This window comes from Panulirus ornatus, chromosome 70 (assembly GCF_036320965.1).
Source record: "Panulirus ornatus isolate Po-2019 chromosome 70, ASM3632096v1, whole genome shotgun sequence".
Lineage (NCBI taxonomy): Eukaryota > Metazoa > Arthropoda > Malacostraca > Decapoda > Palinuridae > Panulirus > Panulirus ornatus.
Genome location: NC_092293.1, coordinates 11,974,030 through 11,980,618, shown reverse-complemented (window position 1 = coordinate 11,980,618; position 6,589 = coordinate 11,974,030). Strand labels below are relative to the sequence as shown.

Below are 6,589 nucleotides of genomic sequence, written 5' to 3'. Positions count from 1 at the left end.
TACAGGGACGAGTTTATAAGGAAGTGAGGAATTTGGGAAGGGTTTATTGATGGGTGCCGGGAGTGTGGTGATGATGATGAAGGATCAGAGAAAATATATTATGTCGGACGGAAGTCAATAGATCCTGGTGCTCGACCCAGAACCTTGACTAATCGTCTATAAGAAAGTGGTTGTTTATGTTTGGCCAAGTCCCAGCTTGGCAGGGGCTCTGGTCTTATGACACACTGTTATCTGGCTTTATTTGTCATGTTTTTTTTCTTTGGACTGAACTGATAAGAACATTAAGAGTTAGAAATCTATCTAAACACACTTTGCCATCATATGAATTTTATGCTTTGAATTTGTAAATGATTCCTAAAATGTACATAAGTCGATGTATCATTACACTTGACATATCTTTCAAGAAATTTATCACTTCATTTTTGTCAATTTAATGAATAATGGCTTGTGTCAGTGTGTCTGTCCCTCAGTATAGCAAGTCAAGCATTACTCCACCGTACAACAACTACAACATGGCTTGTGTCAGTGTGTCTGTCCCTCAGTATAGCAAGTCAAGCATTACTCCACCGTACAACAACTACAACATGGCTTGTGTCAGTGTGTCTGTCCCTCGGTATAGCAAGTCAAGCATTACTCCACCGTACAACAACTACAACATGGCTTGTGTCAGTGTGTCTGTCCCTCAGTATAGCAAGTCAAGCATTACTCCACCGTACAACAACTACAACATGGCTTGTGTCAGTGTGTCTGTCCCTCGGTATAGCAAGTCAAGCATTACTCCACCGTACAACAACTACAACATGGCTTGTGTCAGTGTGTCTGTCCCTCAGTATAGCAAGTCAAGCATTACTCCACCGTACAACAACTACAACATGGCTTGTGTCAGTGTGTCTGTCCCTCAGTACAGCAAGTCAAGCATTACTCCACCGTACAACAACTACAAGGTCACAAATGAGGGGACAAATAACATATAGGTTGGGTCACGGAAAATGCCTAATGAGCTGAGGAAAAGGAAGGACATTACATACACTGGCTTTATCAGTGAATCATTTTGTGATGGTTGTGAAATATTGGTCATGTGTAGAAGATGGTCCTTGTACATGAATCATGCTATATATTAGTTTCATAATATGTTATAATGGTGTCTTTACCTGATGAACTGATATGTGATATAATAGATGTGATCTGTCTTGTTCTATATTTCTCTTTGAAAATGTTAACTTTAGATTTATATCAAACTTTTCCTACATGTAATGAAATCGTGTTTACGAGTTAAACAGAATCTTATGACATTGCAGGAAGATCTTAACAGGGTATCGTTGTACAGTGTACAATGGCCAGTGATATTCACCGTAGACATATGTTTACACTGTGTACACATAGCAGGCAAACTACAGTATCATCTTAAGATGTGGAAATAAAACTATCAAGGCAGGAGAAGGATTTAGGTGTCATCATTAGTAGAGATGTAAAGCCAAGACAACAGTGTATTAATGTACGTAATAAGACTAACAGACAACTTGGTGTCATGTGTTAGTAGCAAGAATGAACAGGTAATATTACAGCTATAGTTAGTCACACACCACTTACATTATGACGTACAATATTGATCACTGTATTAGAGTGTACAAACATTTCTCCACGATTATTGAGCGAAGATGACAACATTGATAGCAAGCCTCAGAATCCTGCCTTATGATGAAGATAACAAGACTTGTAATGAGCGATATGATAGAGGTTTACAACACCAGCTATGTTTACTGATGATGCTACATCTTACTTACATTGTGGTGGTTGTATACACAACTTCTCTCCTTCTCTTACCTGGATTTATCACACTGGATGAATATCCCACTGAGTTCCATCTGGTCTTTAAGTTTCCTGGCTTGCCTCTGTGTGTGTGTGTGTGTGTGTGTGTGTGTACAAGTAACATAAAGACACGATACATACACATAAGGTTAAGAATTGGGGCAACACACATAACAGTCACAAAAGATGAGTTCAAACACACACACACACACACACACACACACACACACACACACACAGACACCCACACAGAGCGGCGCCAGGCTGGAGGCGGGGCATCGTGACGTCACAGGCAAGTCCCTCCCCCCGCCAGATCCAAACATGTGTTGTGTCTGGTGATGGCGGTTCAAGATTTCCCACATTTATATTGATCTTTACATTATCATCCACTCCCAAAGTCACCTGGCATTCTTGTGTTTCAACAACAGACGTGATATATGCAACACCAGGCAAACATTGTACCATTATCTGATAGGTTAATTGGTGCACAATCAAGAACCAGTGAATTTCATCGCCGCCATAAGTAAGTAAGGAAGGTGACTTTAATGATGATAAATACGACCTGGTATGGCTGTGTCTACACACTACCGCCATCTGGTCAACCTGGTACGTACGAACCTTAACCTTAAAGTGGCCCACGTAAACACCAACTTAAAATCTATCCATTTATCTGTCATTCATTAATTAGCATTTAAACACCATCTTTTAAACGTAAACCTTCCACTTGCATTATATTAACAAGTGATCTAAGATACGTCATACAAACACAAGGTTTAAAGCTGAAACTCGAACTTTTAAGTCCGTCAATTTAACACCTACTTTAGAATTAGCAAAAAAATGCGAATTTTTAACTCCGCCAAAAAGCAGCTTGTGTATGTAATGCTTCATTTAATTGAACATTTTTAAAGTCAGTTAAATTAATGGTATCCTTTGACGTTCATCATTAAAACATAAACCTATGAACTCTGTCTCTAGAACTAAGCACAAACTTTTACGTTCCATCATAGGAAAGGAAACTTGCAAAATCTATCAAAATTCGTCATATAACGCGAACTTTTCAACCTTCCATTTACCTGGGCCACTCCTCCCTGGCTGCCATTCATATTTTGTACTTTTAAACTGTGACTTTATTACACTTTCATTCATTCATCATGACTTTATTACACTTTCATTCATTCATCATGACTTTATTACACTTTCGTTCATTCATCATGACTTTATTACACTTTCATTCATTCATCATGACTTTATTACACTTTCATTCATTCATCATGACTTTATTACACTTTCATTCATTCATCATGACTTTATTACACTTTCATTCATTCATCATGACTTTATTACACTTTCATTCATTCATCATGACTTTATTACACTTTCATTCATTCATCATGACTTTATTACACTTTCGTTCATTCATCATGACTTTATTACACTTTCAATCATTCATCATGACTTTATTACACTTTCATTCATTCATCATGACTTTATTACACTTTCATTCATTCATCATGACTTTATTACACTTTCATTCATTCATCATGACTTTATTACACTTTCATTCATTCATCATGACTTTATTACACTTTCATTCATTCATCATGACTTTATTACACTTTCATTCATTCATCATGACTTTATTACACTTTCATTCATTCATCATGACTTTATTACACTTTCATTCATTCATCATGACTTTATTACACTTTCGTTCATTCATCATGACTTTATTACACTTTCAATCATTCATCATGACTTTATTACACTTTCATTCATTCATCATGACTTTATTACACTTTCATTCATTCATCATGACTTTATTACACTTTCATTCATTCATCATGACTTTATTACACTTTCGTTCATTCATCATGACTTTATTACACTTTCATTCATTCATCATGACTTTATTACACTTTCATTCATTCATCATGACTTTATTACACTTTCATTCATTCATCATGACTTTATTACACTTTCATTCATCATTCATCATGACTTTATTACACTTTCATTCATTCATCATGACTTTATTACACTTTCATTCATCATTCATCATGACTTTATTACACTTTCATTCATTCATCATGACTTTATTACACTTTCATTCATTCATCATGACTTTATTACACTTTCATTCATCATTCATCAACTAGTTCGTCTCACTGATATTCCATTCATAAACTTCATTTGTGCATCTCATAGTTTGACCGCCATGTTGCATGTTTCCTTAATGTTTATAATTCTTTGTGTATTTAATAATAGAAGATTCAGTGATATTTCTCGTGGTACTGGAGTTAGAGTTAATAACTGAGATGGCATTATAATCTCTAACTCCAGTACCACGAGAAATATCATTGAATCTTCTATCATTAAATGCACAAAGAATTATAATCTTGATATAAGTGATTGTCTATACAAATTGCATAAATTTAGTGTTGATAAAATTTGTAAGGAATTCATCTTGTCCACATAATAAGTTTATGATACGCTTGTTGTCTGTCTCGGACAATCACATGTTTACCATATGGCGTACTAGCTACGTCTCTTCGTTGTATATCAACTGACTGTTATATTTCTCTCTTGTGTCTCCCCTGATGATGTGGTTATTACATGAAAGTGCACTTGGGAACGTGGCATGTTTCATTTTCCCCGTGGACTCTTAGGAATATAATTGATCACGCGCAAAATTGTGATCCTTTCCAATATATATATATATATATATATATATATATATATATATATATATATATATATATATATATATATATATATATATATATATATATATATATATATATATATATATATATATATATATATATATATATATATATATATATATATATATATATATATATATCCTTCAGTATGTTTACTTTCGATACTGAGGAACAGAAGAATAAGCCAAGAAAGTAAATTTCGTCAAAGACATCTCTCTTTTCTAAACGCTGCCTCGCAAAGATTTTCATTAATTCAAATTGAAGAAACAGACGTATTTTTCTATTGTCTGGTTAGCTCAGTGGTAGAGCGTGAGTCTGACACACTCAAGGTCGTGGGTTCGAGACCCACACCAGACATATTTTTTGTCTTTTTCTTTTTTCATTTTGTCCGCATCACATGTGTGCAACATTCAGTATCTTCGTCCAACGTTATAGTGAAGATCTTCACAATAAATTGGGGTTTTCGACCTTATCTGAAAGGGTCAGGTCCACCAAGACGTCCTTGAAATCTTCCAGAAGCTTCTGGCGATCCTCCTCCAACTGCTGGGCACATCAGAGTTAACATGGGCCGGACATCGGTTGTGGAACGACTTAATCTGCTTCCGGTAGTTAGCAGGGATGATAATGAGGGCTCTGACCTCATACCACGTCAGCTTAGTTCCAGTCTATTACTTAGTTCCAGTCTATTGCTTAGTTCCAGTCTATTGTAACGACAATAAAAAGTAAAACATTTCTTCGTGGAAAATTGAGAGTAAAACACGACAGCAACATGGAGATTTACCCTGTGGTTATTTTGCCGGCTAGTCGGCAACGGTCGGTCAAACACTATTTTGCCTGGTAATCTCAGTACTTCATATAATACTATGTCACAAAATATGTTCTTGGGGGCGTAGATCAGTGGTAGATCACTCGCTTGGCATGCAAGAGGACCCGGGTTCAAACCCCGGCGCTTCCATTTTTGTTATTTGGGAAATTCATTGTTTTCAGTCTTTATTATATATATATATATATATATATATATATATATATATATATATATATATATATATATATATATATCGTCCAATCAGAGAAGTTAAGCAACGTTGGGTCTGGTTACTACTTGGATGGGTGACCGTCTGGGAACACCAGATGCTGTTATCCCTGGGGATAGGGAAGAAAGTATACTTGCCTCGTATTCCCTGCGTGTCGTACAAGGCGACTAAAAGGGTAGGGAGCAGAAGGCCGGAAATCCTTTACTCTCATTTTCAATTTTTCAAAAGACGGAACAGAGAAGATATAAAGATATTGTAAAGATGTAATTAATATAAAATATAAGAATGAATGGAAGATACGGATGTAGCTGAAACAAGGAGTAATGAAGATTAAGGGGCAATGAAAATTATTCTGTAGTGAAGATAAATGTATATGTTAAAATTTTGTATTGAACATCAAGAAGTAATGATAATGATGAGAGTGTAGTGATGATGAGGGTTTAGTTAGGGAGTGGTGACAATTGCCTTTACAATGATAATAAGGAGGTAACACAATGAGGAACACAAACTTTCCAAAGCTACATTCAAGTCAGACTTTGAACTAAGTTCGGTAAACAGAAGGATGATGTTAAGATGAGAGTGTAGTGAGGATGAGTATAGTGATGATAAGGATATTGTCAAGATAGGTTGTAGTGAAGATACGAATGTAGTGAAGATACGAATGTAGCAGAGATAAGGGATATCAAGGAGTAAAGTTTATTCAGAATGATTATGTAGTGAAGATAAGAACTATTTCTAGTGAACATCAGGGAGTACAATGATGATGGTATGGTAGAAATAACGGTGTAGTGAATAAGAGGGTATAGCGAAGATATAATTTAGTGAGAATAAGCTAGTAGTGAAGATACACTTTAGTGAATATGAGGTTGTAGTGAAGTTAACTATATTGACCTGATCCCCCAAATCCTCCAAACTACGTTCAAGGGCCGATCCAAAGCCAACCGAAAAGGCTATTTCTCTGTGTATTGTTAGTGGTGGTGATGTGTGTAGGTGTGTGTAATCATCTATTTGCCCTCGTGGGGC

At 35.7% G+C, this 6,589-nt stretch overlaps 1 non-coding gene across 1 annotated transcript; it reads left to right on the top strand.

Annotated features, from left to right (window-relative positions):
* The first annotated feature begins 4,817 nt into the window (after window positions 1–4,817).
* Window positions 4,818–4,889, top strand: TRNAV-GAC (transfer RNA valine (anticodon GAC)). Its single transcript has one exon. It is a non-coding gene; the product is annotated as a tRNA-Val (tRNA).
* The last annotated feature ends 1,700 nt before the right edge of the window (window positions 4,890–6,589 follow it).